Source organism: Orycteropus afer, unplaced genomic scaffold (assembly GCF_000298275.1).
Source record: "Orycteropus afer afer isolate SDZICR_OR568_19922 unplaced genomic scaffold, OryAfe1.0 scaffold00021, whole genome shotgun sequence".
NCBI classification, from domain to species: Eukaryota; Metazoa; Chordata; class Mammalia; order Tubulidentata; family Orycteropodidae; genus Orycteropus; species Orycteropus afer.
The window spans coordinates 7,081,908-7,106,721 of record NW_006921608.1 but is presented as its reverse complement, the minus strand read 5'-3'; positions in this window follow the sequence as shown (position 1 = coordinate 7,106,721).

Here is a 24,814-nt window from a genome sequence, read left to right as displayed (position 1 = left end):
TAGGTATAGGATCATATCATCAGCAAACAGGGATAGTTTGACTTCTTCCTTACCAATTTGGATGCCTTTGATTTCCCTTTCCTGCCTTATTGTCCTGGCTAGGACTTCCAATACAATGTTGAATAGAAGTGGTGATAGTGGACATCATTGTCTGGTTCCTGTTCTCAAGGAAAATGGTTTCAGTCTCTGTCCATTGAGAATAATGTTGACTGTTAGTTTTTCATAGATGCCCTTTATTATGTTGAGGAATGTCCCTTCTATTCCTATTTTGCTGAGAGTTTGATCAGGACTGGGTGTTGGATTTTATCAAATGCCTTTTCTGAATTCATTGATATGATCATGTGGTTCTTTTCCTTTGTTTTATTTATGTAGTGGATGTTATTGATTGTTTTCCTAATGTTGAACCATCCTTGCATACCTGATAAGAACCCCACTTTGTCATAATGAATTATTTTCTTGATATGTTGTTGGAGTCCATTGGCTAGGATTTTGATGATTTTTGCATATATATTCATGAGACATACTGTTCCTTTCAAGTGATTTCTTTGCCTGGTTTTGCTATCAAGGTTATGCTTGCTTCATTAAATGAATTAGGGAAGATTTCATCCTTTTGTACATTTTGGAATAGTTTGAGTAGGATTGGTGTCAGTTCTTCTCTGAATGTTTGATAGAATTCTCCGGTGAAATCATTTGGGCCAGGACTTTTTTTGTTGTTGGTAATTTTTTAATGACCTGTTCAATTTCTTCTTTTGTTATGGACTATTCAACTTTTCCACATCAGTCTGTGTTAGTTTAGGTTAGTGAAGTGTTTTCTAGAAATCTGTCTGTTTCTTCCAGATTTTCAAATTTGTTGGAGTACAGTTCTTCATAGTATCCTGGTATTATCCTTTTTATTTTTGTTTGATATCACCCATTTTATTTCTTATACATGTTATTTGTATTCTCTCCCTCTTTTCCTTTGTTAGACTTGCCAGTAGTTTGTCAATTTTATGAGTCTTTAAAAAAATACAACTTCTAATCTTGTTGACTTTTTCTGTTGTCTTTCTATTTTCAGTTCAATTGATTTCTGCTTGAATCTTTATTATTTCCTATCTTCTCGTGACTGTAGGCTTTTCTTGCTGTTCTTTTTCTAACTGTTGGAGATGTTGGTTTAAAGTGTTGATTTTGGCCCTTTATTCTTTTTTGATGTGTGCATTTATTGCTATAAATTGGCCTCTGATCACTGCTTTTGCTGTGTTCCAAAGATTTTCGTATGTTGTGTTTTCATTCTCATTTGATTCAAAGAATTTTTGAATTTCAATTTTTATTTCTTCTCCCACCCAGTTGTTCTTGAGGAGGATGTTGTTCAGTTTCCTTGTGTTTAGTCTTTTCCCGTTGATCTTCCTATTGTTGATTTCTAATTTGACAGCTGTTCTGGTTACTTTGTGCCACTCCAACAGGAATATACCACAAATGGGATGGCTTAAGCAAACAGGAGTTTATTCTTACAATTTGGAGGCTTTAAGTCCAAGTTTAAAGTGCAAGGTTCTAGGGGCTGGGTGAAAGCCCCTCAACTTTGGGATCCAGCTCTGCCTCCTGCTCCTGGCCCACTGGAACTAGAGGTATTTCTTCACTCAGACAGCTGCAGGCTGCTGAGGCTGAGAAGCCTCAAGGTTGACAAGTAAAAAGGCACAGTCCTGATGTTACCAAACCACATGGCAGGCCATTTACTTAAGTCCATTGTATGTCCCAAGGTCAGCAGAGCATAGCAGACTGCTGAGCAATGACATGGCTACATGCAGGGTCCAAGCATGCCATAAGCTAGAGACCATTCCCAATGTTTTTCCTTATATACAGGAAGCAGACCACATCCCAAAGGCAGCTACTCAGCTGTTTGTGGTAGATCCCACCATGGAGCTGATTGCCAGGCTCATCATGGGGAATAACTGCCACCAGCTGCCCAGCCACTAAACCAGGCCTAGCCAAATTGACACACAAACATAACCACCACAACAGCCTTGTCATCTGAGAAGATGCTTTGCATTATTTCAATGTTTTAAATTTATTAAGGCTTGCTTAATGGCCTGACATATGGTCTATCATAGAAAATGTTCCATGTGCACTGGAAAAGAATGTATATTATGCTGTTGTTGGGTGAAGTACTCTGTAGATGTCTATAAAGTCAAGTTTGTGGATTGTATTGTTTAGTTCTTCTGTGTTTTTGTTGAGTTTCTTTCCAGTTGTTCTACCTTTCATTGAAAGTGGTGTATTAATATCTCCCACTATGACTGTGCAGTCATCTGTTTGCCTTTTCAACTTTTTTAAAGTCTGATTTATGTATTTTGGGGCTCTTTCATTGGGTGCATAGATATTTCTTACTGTTATGTCCTCTTGTTCAATCAATCCTTTAATCATTATATAATGTCCTTCCTTGTCTCGTATGGTGATTTTTGTAAATTGATATTGCCACTCCTGCTCTTTTTTGGTTTTCATTTCCTTGTTATATCTTTTTCCAACCTTTGATTCTTAGCCTATTTTTGTCTTTGTCTCTAAGGTGTGTCTCTTGTAGACAGCATATTGATGGGTTATGTTTTCTTATCCAGTCTGCAACTCTCTGTCTCTTGAGTTGTGCATTTAATCCATTAACATTCAGTGTAATTATTGGCAAGTATGAATTGGTTGCTGTCATTTTGTTATATGTTTTTTCATGGTGTCCCTGGTTTCTTTGTTCCATATTATTTTCTGTGCTAAGCTCATTATGTTTATGAATTATGTTATCATTTCCTTTATTGCTGTTGTTTTGGTATTTGCTAAATATTTGTGCTTGTGGTCTTTTTTATTTTATTATTCTACTACTATTATTTCTTTAAGGCACTCTGATGGCACAGGGCTTAAGGCATTTGACTCCTAACCAGAAGGAGTTCAAACTTACAGCGGCTTGCAGAAGGAAGATGAGGCGATCTACTTCCATAAAGATTTACTGCCTCAGAAGCACAATGGGGAATGCTATGAGTTGGAGTCAACTCAAAGGCAGTGAGTTATTATTATTATTATTATTATTTCTTCACTTGTATGTTACTTTCTGATATTCTTTGCCCATGTTTCTAGTATGCTTTACATCTTTCTTATGTTGAAAATTTTATGCAGTAAAAGATACAAGCTCTTTGTCAGCTACATGGATTTTGCTTGACTTTTAATTTTGATTTTGGTGATTTTACTTTTTTTAAATTATCATCATTTCTGAAGAAAAGTATACTAACCTTTTATGATATACTTGCCTAAAATTTTGGAGCATGTTTTAAAAAGTTTTATAGTGTTTTCTTTTAATCTAGAAATCAGTTATAAATTCATGTGGAGGTATTTTTTCACTAAATTTTCCTACTACTATCACAATCCCTGTACCTCCCATGCCAATTTGCAATATCATATTTGTCCTATATTAACTAATATATATATCTGTTCTCTAAATAATGTTCTAACATAACTTTTCAGAGTAAATAGAGCATATTGCTATAATACTTATTCTTCTATAAAAAGTTGAAATACTTTTGCTCCATTCCAATTTTAAATTCAGTAAGATTTTCAGATGGCTTGCATAAAATTTATAGATAAGTGAGAAACTTCATTCCATAATATTGAGATTTCTTATAGGGAAAATAAAAAAAAGAAGCTCTCCCTACCCCATTTATTTAAGGGTTCTTTTATAATTCTCATGAAAATTTACATCATTTATTGTTGAATTTCCTCTTTTATGTTTTTATGTATAGTGATGTTGTTGTTGTTGTTGTTAGATGCCATTGATTCATTTCCAACTCACAGCTACCCTGTGTACAAGAGAATGAAACATTGCTCAGTCCTGCTACATTTTAAGAATCATTGCTATGCTTGAGCCCATTGTTGTAGCCACTGTGTCAATCCAACTTATTAAAGTTCTCTCTTTTTCACTGACCCTCTACCATGCATGACATTCTTCTCCAGGAATTGATACCTTCTGATAGCATGCCTAAAGTATGTGAGATGAAGTCTCACCAATCTCTAAGGAACATTCTGGCTGTACTTCTTCCAAGATAGATTTGTTCATTCTTCCAGCAGTCCATGATATATTCAATATTCTTCATCAACACCATAATTCAAAGGCATCAATACTTCTTCTGTCTTCTTTATTCATGGTCCACCTTTCTATGCATATGAGGCAATTGAAAATACGATGGCCTGAGTCAGGCACATCTTTGTCCTTAAAGTGACATCTTTGTTTTTAACACTTAAAAAATGTAGCAGATTTTCCTAGTGCAATGTGTCATTTGATTTCTTGACTGTTGTTTCCATGGACATTTGTGGATCTAAGTAAAATAAAATTATTGATAACTTCAGTCTTTTCTCCATTTATCATGATGTTGCTTATTGGTCCAGTTGTGAGGATTTTCATTTTCATTATATTGAGGTGTAATACATACTGAATGTTGTAGTCTTTAATCTTCATTAGTAAGCACTTCAAATAATCTGCATATCACAGATTGCAAATGAGTCTTACTCCAATCCTGATGCCACATTCTTCTTCACATAGTCTACCTTCTCAGATTATTTGTTTAGTATGTTGAAGAGATACAACTATCATGCACACTTTTCCTGATTTTAAACCATAAGTAACCCCTTATTCTGTTTGAATGACAGCCTCTTGGTCTATGTACACATTCCACATGAGCACAATTAAGGGTTCTGGAATTCCCACTTTTCACAATGTTATCCATAATTTGTTAGGATCCCCACAGTCAGATGTCTTTGCACAGTCCATAAGACACAAGCAAACATCTTTTTAATATTCTTTGCTTTCAGCCAAGATCCATCTGACAGCAGCAATAATATCTCTCATTATGAGTGCTCTTCTGAATCTGACTTGAATTTCTGGCAGTGCCCTGTCAATGTACTGCTGCAACGTTTTTGAATTATCTTCAGAACAATTTTATTTGTTTGTAATATTAAAGATATTGTATAGTAATTTCTGCATTTTGTTGGACCACCTTTCTTTGGAATGGGCACAAATCTCTTCTTGTCAGTTGACAAGGCAGCTATCTTCCAAATTTCTTGGCTTAGATCAGTGAGCACTTCCAGCATTGCGTCCATTTGTTGGAATATTTCAACTGGTATTCCATCAATTCCTAGAACCTTGTTTTTGACCACTGCTTCAGTGCAGCTTGGACTTCTTCCTTAAATACATTGGTTATTGATTATATGCCATCTGTCCCCCAACCTTGTGGTACTATTGTGAATAAGGTTTTTCCCATACACATAGACACACACATTTAAGTATATACACACATATATGTATGTATATAATATATATACTGTTGTTGTTAGGTGTCATCAAGTTATAGCAACGCATGTTACAGACTAGAACTGCCCTATAGGGCTTTCTAGGCTAAAATCTTTTCAAGATCTGACCTCCAGGTTTTTCTCCCATGGAGTTTCTGGGAAGGTTAGATCTCTAAACATTCCTTTTGCAGCTGAGTGCTTAATTGTTGTGCCACCAAAGCTCCCCTACATATACATACATATGTGCATAGCCATGCATACACCCACTCCTCACTTATCAGCATGGTTAGGTTCCAAAGCCCAGGTTGTTATGGGAAAATTGATGTATGCAAAAATGCTAGAGGCTGATTACATCATTAGATAACTATCAAATTATATCATTAGATAAATGCCAAACCACTGAGAATCATGGCCCAGATAAGATGACACATAACCTTAACCATCACAACTAGTGTTACTCTTGCGTTGCACTTTGATGTTCATTAGTTGCCAGACAAACATTGTTAATGTGCAAAATTGTCAGATAGTAGGCTTCTTACTATTGCTGTAAAAGTATAATGTCAGATGATGAGATAGATAGTTGGTAACTGAGGAGTATGTATATTGCATTTGTAATTGTGAAATAAAATGTGCATTAAAAGTGAAAAGAACGTAACTAATATTCGTAAAGTGTATACCCATTAACCAATACTAAGATCAGTGCAACCTTTCCAGTTTCCCAGAAGCCTCTTTGTGTGCCACTCCTCAGTTGTGTCCTTCCTCCTCCCAGAGACGTTCAGCATCTTGACTTTTGTGGTAATCATTTTCTTGACTTTATTTATAGTTGATCATTTATGTGTACATCTCTAAATCATATAGTATGCACTTGATTTCCACCTCTGTGAGAGGAAATTAGCTAAGCTAGGTGCTCTGGTAGTGTAGTGCCTAAAGCACTTGACTGCTAACCAGAAGGCTGGCGGTTTAAACCCACCAGCCACCCCTCGGATGGAAGGTTGGGCAATCCTACTTCCGTAGTGATACCACCTCGGAAACCCAAGGAGGGGTCACTATGAGTCGGGTCCTACTTAACGGCACATAACAACAGGAAAAGAACCACTGAACATCAGTAGGCAGAATGAGTTCTGGAACTCATACAGAGCTGGGGATATTTTGTGTTCTCAATTTAAGAGTGTAAAGACATTGAAATATATGTGGCACTGGGTAGAACAACAGTGAGGTATTGCCTTAGCAGTGGAACTAACTTAACCTAATTAGACTAAGGCTTCTCTGTATGTACCATAAAACATATGAAAAGCAGTCTTTGAAAGATTCCAGGTGATTCCAAGAATCTAATCTGCATGCCAAAATAAACCCCAAACACTATTTAAAAGAACTCAAAAAAATCCAACATGTAGCAATGTAAAATTCATAGTTTCCAGCATAAAATAGAATATTACCCAGAAAGCAAAGAAGGAGGAAAAAAAATTACTTAAAACAGGGATAAAAATCAACTGAAACAGTTAGAAATGAGATGATGAAACCAGAACAAAAAATAATTAAAACAGTAATATAAATATGATCCATATATTCAGGTAGGTAAAGGCAAAAAGCATGATGAGAAGAAAAATGGGAAATACACAAAAGCACAAATGGACTAGAAATGAAAACGACACTATCTATAGTGAAAGTTACACTTTATGAGGTTAACAGTGATTAGATATTTTAGAAAAATGGTCAGTGAATGTGAAGACATAGTAATAGAGCTGTCTGAATAAAGCAAAGAGAAAACTAGGTTTAAAATAATTAACAGAGCATCAGTTTAATATCAAGTAATTTAAAATAATGTGTAATTGTAATCTTAGAAGAGGAGAGAGGTAGGACAGCACAATAATAAGCAACATTCTCCAACTTTGATAAAAACTATAAACCTACAAGTTCAAGAATCTCAACTCATTCCAAACAGAATAAACATAAACACACATAACATGTTATAGTACTTTATGAAAAATTGGTTGAAAGCCAGTGATAAAGAGAAAAATCTTAAAACAGCCAGAGAAAAAAGATACATTATCTACAGAGCCACAAAGATAAGATGATAGCAGACTAGTCATCAGAAACGATGCAAGCCAGAAAATAATGGAGAAACATCTTTGATGTCCTGAAAGGATAAAAAGAAAGCCTGTTTATCTAGGTTTCTTAACTCAGAAAAAATTCTTTCAAAAATGAAGATGAAATAAAGACATTATCAGAAAGCAAAAGCTCAGAGAATTTATTATCAGAAAACCTCCATTTGAAAAAGAAATGTTAAAAGGAATTCTTCAGGTAGGAGAAATTGATACTAGAAATTTAGATTTATATTAGGCAATGAAGAGCATCAAAATAATATATACATGGGTAAACAGAAAAGAAACTTGTGCATTTTAACCACTGAAAAAGTGAATTGACTATTTAAAGCAAAAATAACAGCAACGTGTCGTGGGGTTTATAGAAAATACAAAAGTAAAATGTAAGAGTACAAATGATGAGGGGTGAAATAGAAATATGATTTGAAGGGAGATAGGTTGTGGTAAGTTAAAGATATTTATTGTAATCCTTAGAGCAACTACTAAAAAAATAAGCAAGCAAACAAACAAAACTAGGTTTGAGAATTTCCATATTCATTGAGCAATATCATTAATATCACAAACAAAATTAAATATTTTGAAATAACTCAAATGCAGTTGCAGCAGCATATTGACTGGTAATTGCCAGAAATTGAAGCTGGATTCATGAAAGGATGTGCACCAAGGGATATCATTGCTGATGGCAAGTGGATCTTGGCTGAAAGCAGAGAATAACAGAAAGATGTTTACCTATGATTTATTGATTATGAAAGGGCATTTGACTGGGTGGAGCATGACTAATTATAGATAACATTGCAAACAATGGGAATTCCAGAACACTTAATTGTGCTCGTGAGGAACTTGTACATAGACCAGAAGGCAGTCATTCAGCCAGAAAAAGCAGATACTACATGGTTTAAAATCAGGAAAGATGTGCATCAGGGTTGTATCCTTTCACCTTACTTATTCAATAATTATGCTGTGCAAATAATCTGAGAAGCTAAACAAACTCTGAAGAAGAACATGGTATCAGGATTGGAGGAAATCTCGTTAACAACCTGCAATATGCAGATAACACGACCTTGCTTGCTGAAAGTGAAGACTCAGAGCACTTACTGATGAAGATCAAAGACTCCAGCCTCCGGTATGGATTTCCCCTCCACATAAAGAAAACAAAAATCCTCACAACTGGACCAATAAGTGACATCATGATAAATGGAGAAAAGACTGATGTTTACAAGGACTTGATTTTACTTGGATCCACAATCAGTGCCCATGGAAGCAGCAGCCAAGAAATTAAGTGATGTATTGCACTGGGCAAATCTGCTACCAAAGACCTCTTTAAAGTATTAAGAAGAAAAGATGTCACTTTGAGAATGAAGTGCACCTGACCTAAGCCATAGTGTGTTCAAAGGCTTCACAAGCATGTATAAGCTGAAAAATGAATAAGGCAGGCTGAATAAAAATTGATGCATTTGAATTATGGTGCTGGCCAAAAGTATTGAATATACCATGAACTGCCAGAAGAACAAATCTGTCTTGGAAGAAGTACAGCTAGAATTTTCCTTAGAAGCGAGGATGGTGAGACTTCGTCTCACATACTTTGGATGTGTTATCAGGAGGGACCAGTCCCAGGAGAAGGACATCATGCTTGGTAAAGTAGAGAGCAAAAAATAAGATCCTCAATGAGATTGACTGACACAGTGGCTGCAACAATCAGCTCAAACATAGCAATGATTGTGAAGATGGTGCAGGTCTGGGCAGTGTTTCATTCTGTCGTACATAGAGTCTCTGTGAGTTGGAACTGACTTGATAGTCCCTAACTACAACAACAATCCACTAATGGAGTTAGAATGGGATAATGACATATCTCAACAAATCTGGAAGAGGGAAGCTATGAAAAGGAGCAAAGAGCTGATGAGACAAACAGAAGGGAAAAAAAATAGCAAGAAAATGTGTTTAAAGCAAATCATACCCGAAATTACATAAATTTTAAACGTTCTAAGCACTCCAGCTAGAAAGAGGTTATTAAGATTAGATTAAAAGAAAGAACCAACTAGATTCTATCTACAAGAAATCCACTTTAAATATGAAGACAAACGTAGGTTAACAGTAAAAGGATGGAAAAAGATATACCATGAAGACACTAATCAATAGAAAGAAGAGAGGCTATATTTATATCATATAAAGTAGATTTTGGAGCAAAGAATATTAGAAGGGACGGAAAAAATACATTTCTTAATGATAAAGAAGTCAAAGAATCACAAGGGCATGTTGTTGTTGTTGTTGTTGTTGTTGTTGTTATTTGCCGTCGAGTCGGCCCCCACTCATAGCGACCCCTCCTTGGGTTTCCGAGGCAGTATCACTACGGAAGTAGGATTGCCCAACCTTCCTTCCAAGGAGTGGCTGGTAGGTTTGAACCGCCAGCCTTCTGGTTAGCAGTCAAGTGCCTTTAGGCACTATACTACCAGAGCTCCTTCACAAGGGCATGTTGTTGTTGTTGTTATATGCCATCGAGTCCGCCCTGACTCATAGCGACCCCTCCTTGGGTTTCCGAGGCAGTATCACTACGGAAGTAGGATTGCCCAACCTTCCTTCCGAGGAGTGGCTGGTGGGTTTGAACCGCCAGCCTTCTGGTTAGCAGTCAAGTGCCTTAGGCATTATGCATAGCACTCCTAAATGTGCATGCACTTAATAACAGAGCTTCCAAATACATGAAGCGCAAACTTACAGAAACTACTCTTTTCCTTTCTGTTGCCTGTGGAGGTAGCCCCCACCTCCTATCTGACATCATGGCCAACTCTTTGTGAAGCACAACATCATCAGAAAAAGGACCAAGAATTTCATCCTATACAGTTAGACTGATATGTCAAAATTAAGCTCAGCTCGTGGAAACCCAGAAGTATTAAAAATAGGGTGCAGGGCAGATTCAAGGTCCAGATGTTGGTGCCCAACATTGTCTATGGTGGAGTAAGAGGAAAAACAAAGCACATGCTGTTCAATTTCTTCTGAAAATCCCTAGTGAACTATGTCAAGGAGCTTGACCATGCTGCTAAAGTGCAACAAATCTTACTATGCTTAGGTTGCTTGCAATGTTTCCTCTAAGAACCACAAAGCCATCATGGAAAGAGCAGCCCAGCTGGCTGTCAGTGCTGGCTTTCTTTGCTAAGCAATCTCTGCTTATCAAAGAAAATGAATAGATTTTATATGTAAATATAAATATAAATATATATATATTTGAGGACATAGAACATTTATCAATACAGACCATATTCTAGGATACAAAATAAATCTCAAAAGGATTGGATTCATGCAGGTATGTTCTTTGATCACAAAATTAAGTCAGAAATTGATAACAGACAATTAGATTATCTCCACATATTTAAGAATTAGATAACTCACTTATAACTTACTCTGGGTAACAGTAGTACTTACAAAGATCATTAGAAAATATTTTCAAATGAATCAAAATAAGAATACCAAATATAATTCATGGGATGCAGCTAAAGCAGTACTTTGAGAGAAGTTTATAGAATTTACTAGTTGTGTTAAAAAGAAAGGTAATAAATAAATCAGTTTCTGTGCTTCTACCTGGAAGAGCCCTGGTGGCGTAGTGCCTAAGACATTTGACTGCTAACCAAAACGCGGTGGTTCAAACCCACCAGCCACTCCTCAGAAGGAAGGTCTTCAGAAGTAGATTGAGCAGTATACTTCTGAAGAGATACTGCCTCAGAAACCCAAGTGGGTCACTTCTACCTTAGGAAACCAGAAAGGGAAGAAATAATTCAACTTAAAATAAGCAGAATAAATTTTAAAATAAAGGTAATAGCAGAAATCAATGAAATCAAAAATAGAAAAGCAATAGAGAAAAATCAGTGAAACAAAAAGCTAGTTCTCTGAGAAGATCAATAAATTGATAAACCCTACAGACAATAAGAGGATAATAAGGAAATATTATGAATAACTCAATGTTGTAGGATGAAATGGACACAGTACCAAATACACAAACTATCAAAACTCACTCAAGAAATAGGTAAGTTGAATTGCTGTGTATATATTAAAGTCGTAGTTACAAATCTCCCCACAAAGAAAACTCCAGTGTCAACTGGATTGGTGAATTCTATGAAGACTTTTACTAAGAAATAGTACTAATTCTACATAAAACTTTTAGAAAATGAAATCTGAGGAAACTCATTCCAGCTCATTTTTGAAGCCAGTATTATCCAAGTACCAAATCAGAAAAAGACATCATAAGAAAGAAAACTTCCCACTAATATCTATCATGAGGAATCGTATTTAACAACATATATGAAGGGATAATGCGTGATATGTAAATAGAATAATACATCCTTACCAAATGGGATTTATGCTAGAAATTCAGCATTGTTTTGACATTCAAAATTCATTCAGTGTCAAAAGAATATGAAGAAAAATTTTAAGATCATCTCTACAGGTATAGGAAAAGCATTTGACAAAATTCAGTACCCATTAATGGAAAAAACACTGAACAAATTTGGAATGGATGGCATTTCTTGAAATTTATGGATGACATCAATGCAAACTCTGAAGCTAACATCATAGTAAATGGTGAAAGAGTGGGTGCTTTTGCTTAGTCATGAACAAGGCAAGGGGTGTCCACTATTATTCTGGAGATCATAGCCAGAGCAGTAGGTTTATTTTTATTTGTAAGAGTTCTTTTATACTCTATATATGAGCACTTTGTTGGTTATATGTGTTGCAAAAATCTTTTCCCTTAATGGTGTTATTTTGATGTAGTCTAATTTGCCAATATTTCTCTTGATGATTAATGAATGCTTCTTTTGTGCCCTATTTTAAAACTTTTTCTTTTTCATAGATGTTTTCTTTTGTGTTATATTATAAATTATTTGTTTTTCTCTTGCATTTAGATCTAGTAAGACTGAATTTTGTTTATAATTAGGAATAGGAGTCAACTTTAATTTTATTTTTACATAATAGATATCCAATTCACTCAAACCATTAACTAAAAAGACCACTTTCTCCTCACTGATCTTTCAACCACCTTTTAATTAGCCAAGTATCCATATACATTCCTTGGCCTATTGCTACATCCTCTCGTCAGTTTTGTGTATCTATATATATATATCCCTTAGGAACTCTGGTAGCATAGTGGTTAAAGTGTTTGATTGCTGACCAAAAGGTTAGCGGTTTGAACCCAACAGCTGCCCTGTGGGAGAAAGATGAAGAAGGCTGCTTCCATAAAGATTTACATTCTTGGAAACCCCATGGGACAATTCTACTCTGTCCTTAAGGTTTGTTATCTGTCAGCAATGACTTGATGGCAGTAGGTTTGTGGGGTTTTTTGGTTTGTTATTTTGTTTGTTTGTTTGGTATATATGTGTCCTTTGTCAGTACCACATGATCTTAATTATTGTTGCTTTATAGAGTCTTGATGTATGGTAAAGTAAATTCTTCCACATGTTCTTCTTTAAAGGTACTTTGGTTAAACATGGCCCTCTGCATTTCTACATAAATTTTAGAATTGGCTTGTTCATTTCTACCAAGTATTTACTGAGATTTTGATTGAGGATAGCATTGAACCTGTAGTTCAGTTTTGGGGAAAACTGACATCTTTACAATAGTGAATCTTAATCATGTATTAGCTATTACTGGTAATTCTTATTATTTGATGACCTTTCTCATCCTTCCAACTTTAATCCAAGCAGGAGCAAGATACGCTCTCACACTTATTAGTTTAGATAATTAATACTACAACAGAACAGAGAGCAAAGCCATTTTTTGCCTTGGGAATTTCATTTATGCTTTTGGGGCTCATGGCAGAGCTAACAGTCTTGAGAGAAATTGCCTTTAAGCTACAAAGACTAGGCTTTTTAAATTTCAAAGTCTGAACGCTAAAATAACCAAGGCATCAAAATTATTTAAGAACAACAACAATCTTCTCGGTAAAATAGGCAAAGCGCCAGATTACCTTAATTCAAAATAGAGAAAGATTCCATTGTGGTGGTGACTAGTCAGAGAAGACCAAGCAATAGTGCTCAGATGTGCTTAATTCTTGAGAAGGGCACTATGTGTGCTGCTACCCTATTTGCAAGAATGGGAGTAAGACAGAAGAACCTCGGTAAGTTTAGCAATCCTATGGGCAATAAGAGTTGTGCATAGCTTCCTAGATTGAACTCAGAGAGGTAGCAAGGCTGATAGAATTCCCACTATTTAGCTTGTCACTGGAGCAGAAGGAATGGGGTTTCCAGTCACATGGTCTTGAGAGTGTAAAATTCCTTGAGCTCCTCTGGCGAGGGTTAGTTTGAAGGAACTTCTCAACCATCATCTTCTTAGAAGGGTTGGGAAAAGAAAACCTTCCCAATCATCAAGATCTTGATTGTAAGCCAGGAAGAGTGTGGCCACTGAGAAACCCTAAATTGACCAAGATTGTTCAGTTGGCAAATAGTGGTTCATACATAGAAAAATAAAATAAAAATTTACAAGAATTTTCAATATTTTGGCAATTTTGATTTTTATTACCATTGTCAAGTTTTAGTTAAATAAATTTACTTTTGGACCTGATATTTATCTGTAATTAAAGCAAACCTTCTTAGCTAAACAGAGAGAAATTTCTCAATCCTGAATGGGACTACAATACCATAAACATGTTTAACCTGCTCCAAATGAATTTATTAATTTGGAAAAATCATATTCTCTCTACTTAAGTATGTTATGGACAAATGTATTCAAAATAAGTTAGAATTAAATATGAAACTATAACATTGTTAGAAATATGGGTGCATATTCATCTGATTTTGGGGTAGAGAAGACCTTTCTGGGCATAAAAGAAAGAAGAAAATATAAAAGTTTGATAGATATGACAACTCAATAAATTCTTGATATAAAAGACTATCTAAAAGTTCATGATATAAAAATAATATCCACTATAAAACTAAGTGCTAAAGAAACATTCAAAAATAAATATTTGTGACCAATGATTACTAATTATATGAGAAAATTAATTTTAATAAAAATGCAAATTTAGTGGGATTCTCTTTTCAACACCACTAAATTGGAAAAGGCAAGAAATAAGTTAATACTAAATATGTAAACTTTACATATTATATATGTATAACTTTTGGAAATTCTGTACCTTACCAAACCTCTTCAGGTAAATCAAAAGATTGCTGGTTATCAGATAAAAGGGCTTCCACTGTACATATTTGTATAGAAAAGAAATGAGGAGGCTTACCACCAACAACTTCCATTATTTGTCTTTATGGTCATTTTGATTTGTTTTTCTTCTTCAAATTTTCTATAGTTAACATAAATTGCTGTGATCACAATTTAAAAGTTATTTGAAATAAAAGCATATCCTTTATCCAAAAAATGTTATTGATCTTTCCCTCTAGGAATCTCTTATCAGTGGCCTTATATGGTTGGTTGTTGCTGTTGTTGCTTATTGGTTGCCCAAAGCTACAGATTATTAGAGTTGAAGATTGTCTCCAGTGTCTAGGCTACTGTCATGGGATAAATATCACTATATGTGACTGTTTCTTTTAGCATCAAGGTTTTAGTTTGGGGAACTTATTACCCAAATATGGAGTGAGCTCGAGGAGATTGCTTCTGCAGCTTTAGCACAACATCTTAATTTGTGAAGGACACGTGGACCTGATACAGGCCCATTTGCTCTGTGTCCTGAAAATCTCTGGCCTACTGTTCATCCTTTTCTGAGGAAAGTTTTCTCTTTCAGATAGCCATAAATGTGGACATATATCCTAAATTATTTCAGGTTTAGTAACTACACAAAGCCTATGATTAAATCAAGGGGACACTGCAGTAGGCAAATGTACTTAGTGCCCCAACCAGTGTTCAGAAATAGGATGACAGTGAACATCCTTGTGAAGGATTGATGTCTGGTGTGGTGGGTGCTCTCCTCCAGGTATGTTGAGCTGACAGCTTGCTATAGGCAGGTCACACACTATCTATGTCCCATATACCATGTGTTTGTCATCCAGCATATGACCATTAATCCTTTGCTTAGCACCTCAGTAAATAGTATGTCCTGCTTTAGAATATTGTGAAAGGGATGCGTGTGAAAACAGTACGTTTGATTTAGATGATTAAATATATGAGAATAGGTTCTATGTCTATTTTCTGTATAACTTCTCTGGACTAAACCCAGTTTGAATCATGTTGGAACTGAATGCTAATTAATGTAAGTCTTCCATTTTAGATGAAGCTTTATATCTGTGGTATAACATTAAATTATGGCATATTCTTTCCAATTGTACTTATATTCCCAAATCCAAATCCCCAATTTGCTGTTCTTTTCTAGTGCCATTCCCCCTACCAAACTCCACTGCATTAAAAAAAAAAAATCCTTTAACTTATTCCATGAGAAGATACTGAGCTTTTGCTTAGGGTTATGCATAAAGGAGTTTGATTTAAATAATCATAGGAGTTAAATTGCATCTGTCAAGAAGTTCTACATTTTTGGCAGTTATAGGCTCCCTTTATTCAGTTTAATGATGAAGATTTGACTTTGTTGGATTTTTTCTTCTTAGTAAAATGAATGGTGCATCTTTCTTTAATTGTGATCCTCGTCAACCATTTGGCCCAGTAATGGTATGCAAATTGAACTCTTTAAAAATTAATGCTAACATTTATTAAATAATGCATCATACAAAAAGTTAATTTGAAATTCCAAGTTAAGCTCCCTATCTGCTCATGAGAAAGTGTTTTTTTTGTGCCATCTTCATAAAATATCTTTATAGTCTTTCTAAATACCTTGAATGTTTTTTTCAGTGTTTTGCAAAATTATCACTATGGAGACTGTTCATGAAGACAGATTCTATGCTTTTTAGTTTTGATTTCTATAAACTCTCAAATTTTTAACTTGTGCTGTGGCTCTTACCTTCTCAATTTGAAAGTACATATTGATATTTTTTTCCCAAAATTTAAAGGAAAGTTTTATTGAGGGCTATATACACTGAAATTGTACAAGCTGACTTTTATATTTGAATCTAAAATCAGAATGTATGCTAGATATCAGTGTGGCCATTGTATACCTAATATAACACCCCCCTTTCATACACACCCAGATAGAATTCAGTGTGCACTTGTATTCAGTCTTGTACATTAATGATTTTATAAATTTGATCTTGGTTGGCATTTTAAGTGAGATTGTGACCATGAGTAGCATGATATGAAAAGAATGGACCATCTTAGGAGGCAGTGTTTTATAGTGTTGAAAATGTCAAGAGTGCTGTGTGGGACTGTAGGCTTTTGAATGTCAGTCCCTCTAGTTACTAGCTTCACAAGCTCAGAAAAAGTCCTAAAGCTCACTAGGCCTCAGTCTCCTCATTGGTGGAAATGACAACAACAGTACTTACTCATAGGGCTGTTAAGAAGGTGAAATAATACACACTAAGTGCTCATATCAGTGACTGACACAGTGTGCACACAATAACTCTTCATGTATTATTATGAACTTGACCATTTTCCTTTCACTAAGAAGACTTTAGCTATACTACTTAAGTTTGTCTTCAACAGTTTATACAAAAATTAAGATTTGGCAAGAGCAGGAGTTAAAAATATCTCTTTACTTTGTGATGTATATAGAAATGGGATTTGGGAAAGACAATATAATTCTTCATTACACCTATTTATTCCATCCAAACATGAGTGGATGAGAAAGAAAGTGTTCCCATCTGTATCTTCATGCATCAAAAATGCATTTAAAATAAAAACCAAACCAATTGTTGTCAAGTCAATTCCAAGTCATAGCAACATCGTGTGTATCAGAGTAGAACTGTGGTCTAAAGGGATTTTAATGTCTGATTTTTCAGAAGTAGATTACCAATACTTTGTTCTGAGATGCTTCTGGGTGATCTCAAATCTCCAACCTTTCATTTAGCATCTAAGTGTGTTAACCATTCACATTGCCCAAGAACTCCAGACATTCATTTAACATCTACTGTGTGCAAGGCAGGGACCTCTGGTGGCATAGTGTCTAAGGCATTTGACTGTTAACCAGAAAGCTGGCAGTTCAAACCCACCAGCCACTCCTTGAATGGAAAGTTGGGCAATCTACTTCCATAGTGATACTGCCTTGGAAACCCAAGAAGGGGTCGCTTTGAGTTGGATCAGACTCGATGGCAAACACAACAACAACAATGTGCAAGGCAACTCCTGGTGGGACAGTTGTTAAGCACTTTGTTGTTGTTGTTTGCCGTTGAGTCAGACCCGACTCATAGCGACCCCTCCTTGGGTTTCCAAGGCAGTATCACTACAGAAGTAGGTTGCCTCATCTTCCTTCCGAGGAGTGGCTGGTGGCTTTGAACCGCCAGCCTTCTGGTTAGCAGTCAAGTGCCTTAGGCACTATGCTACCAGAGCTCCTTGTTAAGCACTTTATTACTAACCAAAAGATCAGTGGTCCAGGTACCCTAGCCACGTAGGAAAAAGATGAGACCATCTGCTTTGATAAATATTATAGCCTTGGAAACCCCATGGAGCAGTTCTCTTCTGGTCTCTAAGGTTGCTATGAGTCAGAATTCGACCGGACAAAAATGGGAATGTGCAAGCCTTCAAGCAAATATTAGGGAAACATCGTAAGGTAAAGTATGATCCGATCCTCTAAGAGTTAACCCTGTGGTTAACAATGTTGTTGTGGTTGTGCCATTGAGTAAGACCTGACTCATAGTGACCCCTCCTTGGGTTTCCAAGGTGGTATCATTATGGAAGTAGATTGCCCAACCTTCCTTCCGAGGAGTGGCTGGTGGATTTGAACCACCAGAGTTCTTGTTAGCAGTCAAGTGCCTTAGACACTGCACTACCACTGCGCCTGTGGTTAGCAATAGACACCCCTAAAATTAAAAGTTCATCATAATATAAAAAATAAAATGACATATCAAGAATGTAAAATACAGTAATCCCCTCTTATCTACGGGGGAGTTCCAAGATCATGGATGCCTGGAACAGCAGATAGTGCCAAACTCTATATATACTACATTTTGTCCTATATATACATACCTGTGATATAGTTTAATTTATAAATTAGTCACAGTGAAAAATTAATAACATAATAATTAATAATAGTAATAATAAAATAGAACAACTATAACAACATACTGTAATAAAAATTATGTGAATGATAGAGTGGGATGGAATGATATTTCATCATGCTAGCTACCACATTTAACATTTTTGGACCACTGTTGACTGCAAGTAACTGAAACCATGGAATGGGAAACCATGGTTAAGGGAGGACTAATGTAATTTTTAAAAAATTGTCATAAGACAGTATATAATTCAACATGAAAGGATTATATAAAAAATAAAGTTACTTATATTTGTTTGTTTATAATCTTCTTGTTTCACAAAAGAAGTAAAGTTCCCATGTCAACCATTTAGAGAAGAGTAAAATCTGAAGAGGTGGATTGATCTAGGAAAGCTTCATGAAGAGGTGAGTCTTCGAAGATCTTGAAGATGGAGTACCAGACAGGCTGCATCTCTTAGACTGTCCCACAGATGTTAATAAGCTCTCTACATATTTACATGTTAAGTGGGTGTAATTTGAGGTCTCAACAGCTGACATTGTGCCTAATTATAGTTTTGACTTACCCTGAAATGGGCCTCCATAGTTTTCATCAAGAAAAGGATGGAGTAAGTAGGAGAGATTATCATAGTATGGCAAGCTTAATCATTTGTACAATTCTATGTTTATTGAGAACATAGTCATTTTACTTAAAAAAATAAATTGAATATGTCCTAGAAACTGGGGAGAAAAAGGTGAGTTTGTTGTGGTTCCCGGATTCCCAGTATTCATAGAACATGTAACAATATTTGCCAAACAAGTGATGATGGGAGTAAGTTAGAGGTGTGATGAATGGAGGGAGTGGGCAAAGGCTGCATCAGAGAAGGCTCTAGAGAGGAGTCAGGGCTTTCCATTCCCCATATTTCTGAGTAGAAGACAAAGCTTTAATTTTAGGCCAGTTCAGAGTACTTCACTGCTTTTTCCTTTCATTGAATCGAAAGCTATGACCAGTGAGTAAAGATTGCTAGATATCTGTGGGACAATCACTCGTTTTAACTGACACTTTGGTGTCATTAAAGTTTGCTTCAAAAATGAAGATTGAGACTTCCAAGTTAGCTAAATGTGATGCTAAATCACAAATAGTGTTACCAGTTAATCATGGGTCTAAGCAAAAGCTCTTTTTCATTATTCTTAAGAGCTCTTTATTTAATCATTCACTCGTTCTTTTATTTACTCAATCATTTATGCACAAGCCAAGCTGTGTACAAAAATTGTTGGCTGATTGTAGTAAATTACCTGGTATGGCTTTTCTAGCCATAAGTCTTTGTAAACTCCATGGTGGAATTTGCCATGAGCAACTGAGGAGCTCAGTTATCCACCTGGGGTATTTCTCTTGCGAGTGACACAATGTTCTGGGAAGTTCTCTGTCTCTCAGGTGTATAGAATTCTGATGTTATGATTGGTTAGTTTGGCCACTCTTCCAGGCTCAAAAGGAGCTCTCCTAGAGGTAGAAGGAGTCTCTCTGACTGCTGGCTGAGAAGGACATGCTGCTGAGAGAAACACACTCCTGAGAGACATGTGCTGCTGAGAAAGAGACGTAAGAGACAAGCATTGCTGAGAGAGACACATACTGCTGGGAGAGAGAACGTGAGAGACTGTTGGCTGAGAGATGACGAGCTGAGAGAGACTGAGCATTGTCCCTGAACTTGAGTTGTAGCCTGGTGCTTCCCTATTAAACTCCATAATCTGTGTGGCCACAGAGTATCATGGAACCCAGCAGAAAGGTAGTGGGTGCTGTGGGAGGGACGGTTGGTGTCAGGGCTAATGAAAAGATTGGAGGGATGCAGCATGTCCGGCCTCACAGGAATAGGCCTTGTGCTGTTGATGGTGATTCTGTCTTCCTCTTGTGCAGTTAGAGGAGGTCAGAAGATGTGGCCTCCTTGCCTCTTTAGCACTGATTTAGTAATAAACAAGCACAATTTATTTCTTCGTGAATTTTTATATCTAGTGTTTTGTACTTAGTTTTCCTCCAGAATTACCAAAATCCACTAGGTGGTAAGAAAAATCATCACATAGGCAGGGAGATAGTTTATTGCAGTACAGTGTGTTGGATGCAGAGACATCCTAAAATAAGGGAAACATTTAAATATTATTTAATTCATGAAATATGGAATTAATTCAATTGAATAGCCATATCAAAATAAATGAGACAGAGGTCCTTATATGTAAGGACCACACAGTCTAAACCTAAATGGTGAGTCAGACATTAATTAAAATAATATATCTAAATTAAGTCACTATGGTTTTAAGTGAAGTTTAAGAAATTGGGGAATTTCTGAGAATGTCATTACTGCTAATAATTGTTGTTATTATTTGCCGTCGAGTCGGCCCCGGCTCATAGTGACCCCTCCTTGGGTTTCCGAGGCAGTATCACTACGAAAGTAGGATTGCCCAACCTTCCTTCCAAGGAGTAGCTGGTGGGTTTGAACCGTCAGCCTTCTGGCTAGCAGTCAAGTGCCTTAGGCACTATGTACCAGAGCTCCTACTGCTAATAATGATGGCTACTTATTGGTTCTGTTTCTTATAAGCATCAGCAATACATTTGATAATTGCATCCCCCACAACAGATGTGTGAGTTATCTCTATCTGTAAAGAAGGAAACCGAGGTTGAGAAAGGTTGAGTCATCTGCCTTAGATCAGGAAGGAGTCATCAAGTGGCAGAATCCATACTGTATTTAATCCTACTCTTTGTCTAAAGTCTGTCTAGTAGAGAAGAGATATTTCAGTGGTCAACAATGAAAAAAGTAAGATTTCTTAGCCTTCATGCATTGAATTTTAATTTTAGCATCTGCAGGTTCTTGGGAGGGCTGCATTTTCCCTGTATTATATAGACTGGGGAGTTGTAGGAGTAATCATTGAAGGTAATTAGGTACCTAAAATATACAGGACTCTTATAGAAGCTGCTAAACAAACAAACAAACAATTGCTTTGTTTTAGTGGAGTTGAGACATAAAAGACCACAGCAGGACATGTTATAATATACATATTATATAAAGTATAAGTGTAACTTAGTGCTAGGAACAGAGTGACCAGTGTTTACGTAATCCCTATCATTCTTTAAATTAGGCAAGGGAGGCCTCCTAGTATAAATCCTATCTCAGAGCCTGATTGAATGATTGCAGAGAGATATCTGGCAGAGATGGGTGGGGATGTTATTTCTGGCAGAGGCTGAGACTTGAAGGTGGGAGTTGGTAAAGAGCTTTGGAAAACATGTCTAAAGAGCAGAGGGGTTGGTAGGGGTAGTTGAAGACAAGAAAAATGAGTGTTGTGCCTTCTAGATGAAACATTCTGAAGCAGAAGACAGTTTTGGTTTGTCTTGATTTAATACACGGCAGAGAGTCTACTAGAATGCCTGCCTCCCTCCCTTCTCCCTTCCTTCTTTCCTTTCATCATCCCACAGCCTCCCTTCTTACCTCCTCCTCTGTCCTTTTCCTTCATTCCTCCTCTCTCTATGCTCCCTTCCTTTCTTTTCCCTCCCTTCCTATTCCCTTTTCTTTTCTCTCTCTTCCTCTCTTCTTCATTCCTTCTTTATTTCATTATTAAATATTTTTAAGCACCTACTATGCAAATAACAACAACAACAACAATGTTCTAGGAACTGGTCTAGTTGATGAGGATACAGAACCAACATGGTCCTTGCCCTCTTTCCTCTTAGAATCTAGTTGGAGATGGTGTGGGGAAGCACACAATAAATGAGTAGACAAATAGCCAAAATATTTTCACATGGTTTTATAAAGATAATAAGACCAGGTAATATGAGAGAGAGAGAGAGAGAGAGAGAGGAAGAGGGTGAGAGAGAGATGGTGAGGTATAAAAGGAATAGGGAGAGGAATACATTTCTCTAAAAAGTGTGTTCAGTGAATTCTTCTCTCTAAGGCGGTGATATTAGACCTAACATCTAACTCATGATAATCAGGTAGGAGTAGGTCAATTTGGCTGCTGAGTAGAGAACAGATTATAGAGGAGGCTAATTAGGAGTCGATAGTGGCAGTCCAGGCCAAAGATGATGGTGGGTTGAATTAGGTTGGAGACAATTGGGCAGATTCAGTATGGAGGTGGGAAGTAGGACCAAACCCAGGTATCAATGATAACGCTTAGACTGCAGAATTCCATAAAGGGTGATTCCATTTACTGAGATGACGAAGTTAAGGGGAGGCAAATGTTTGGTGTGGGAGAGAAAGAGTTCTATTTTGGATGTGTTAAGTTTGATATGCCTGTTAAAGTAAGTGAAGGCATAAAGGAAAATGTTAGATTTAAAAACCTAGAATTAAGAAAGGTACGCAGACTAAAGATAAAAATGTATGAATTGTTGGCATAGAGATGGTATTGGAAGTCGTGTTTTATTTAAGCATGCAGATTTTCACTAAGCTGTGGAGCTGCACTGCACTCACCTCTATACGAACAGAACACCTTGGCGTCCATGACACATTCAATGCAATGCATTTAACATCCAAATGTTAAACACATGCGGTTGCCATGAAATCTTCTTTACATCCTGCTACAGACACTGGATTTAGATCAGGAAGAGAAGAAGAATGAGGACAACTTCCCCTCTGTAATTTGGGAAGATGATTTTAGGAGTTGTGCTGGAGAAGGAACTTTTGAACATTTTTAAGGACGGAAGAAGGGAGTTGAATAACTCTGAGCTGGCACGTACAGCATTTTGTCAGTAGACATGGGAGGGACTTGGTGTGAACCTACATTCCATACATACATAACTTAAAGGTTTAACTCTACTCTTTGCACAGCAAGTAGCTAAATATTTTGACCATGATGGGAAATCTTTGAGATTGTAACAGGAGGAATAGATTCTTAAAAAACTTTGAAAACAATGTTGCTGATTAGAAACTAACCAGGAATAGGTATAATTGGGTAAAACATAATTAAATAAATATGTGGAAAAACAATCATACTATCCACTGATAATTCTCCAAACTCTAATTTGTTGGAAATATGAAAAATATTATTATCCTTACTTATGATAATTGAAAGGAAGCCCTAGTGGCACAGTTGTTAAAGCACTTGACTGCTAACTGAAAGGCTGGAGGTTTGAACCCACCAGCCACTTCATGAGAGAAAGATGAAGCAATTTGCTTCTACAAAGATTTACAATCCTGGAAACCCTATAGGACAGTTCTACTCTGTCCTGCAGGGACATTATGAGTCAGGATCAACTCAATGGCTGTGGGTTTTGGGGTTTTTAATGTTGATTGAAACTGAGCTAAAGGGAAAAAGTAGGTTTAATTTTTCTCAGTTTTTAAGTGTAGACTAAATACATTTCAAATAAAGATATTTTATCAAAAGTCTATCAGTATTGCTATTACACTTACCACAGGTACTCATATTCCCTTGACAATTTTACCTTTGCACTTGAAAACCCCGGTTTCAAACTTCTGATCAAAGACAGGTTGAGCAGGATGAAAAACAGAGAGAGGGCTTCTCTTGCTTTGCACAAGGATATTCTTCTGAGAGGTTCCCCCTCCATACCTTGTTTTTTTTCTCAAAAGAGAATTTTCAGTAGCTTGAAGAAATACAGACTGTACAATGAAAAATAAGTAAAAGTGGGAAAACTAAGATCAAGCCAGCGGTGACAGAGTTCCTGTAGAAAATGACAGACTCATGTCTTGTTCATTTGCTGGAGGTGGGCTTCCTGGGAGCTAAAGCAAAGAAGAAAACACTGGCAGTTACACAAAAGTACAGTGTCATAAAATAATTTTTTTTCCAGCACAAATAAAGCTATTCCTGTTTTATGCCACTAAATATTTTCTCACAAAGGAAACTAACTCTATGTAATATCCTTGATAATACTTCTATGTTAAACACAGTGAAAAGTTTCAGATTTTTTTTTTCCCTTAGAATACCACACTTAGAAGGCTGATGGTATAGTCATAAATGAGAGAATCAATTTGGTCCAGTGCCATTATCTCCTTCGTCTAAACAGATAGATGTCTAGGAGTCTGGGTTTCTTCAAGGACAGAATTTAGTTTACTTAGAGAAAAAGATGGGCTAATATTTCAGATAAGAAGTAAACTGGGTGTATTTCTTTTACCTTTAGTATTTTTTTCTGTTTTCATATAAACTGTGGGTGGGGGGAACACTGCCACTGAGTCAGTTCTCATAGTGACCCACATTGGGTTTTCAGTCAATTCTCATAGTGACCCCCATTGGGTTTCCAAGGCTATAAATCTTCACGGGAGTAGATTGCCTCATTTTCCTCCCACAGAGCAGCTGGTGGGTTTGAACCACTGACCTTCTAGTTAGCAGCCAAATGCCTTACCTTCTACCCACCAGAGCTACCTGTTCTTATATAGTAATTTATATTTTATTTTGCAAAATTAGGTACAAACTAAATAGATAATACAAAGAT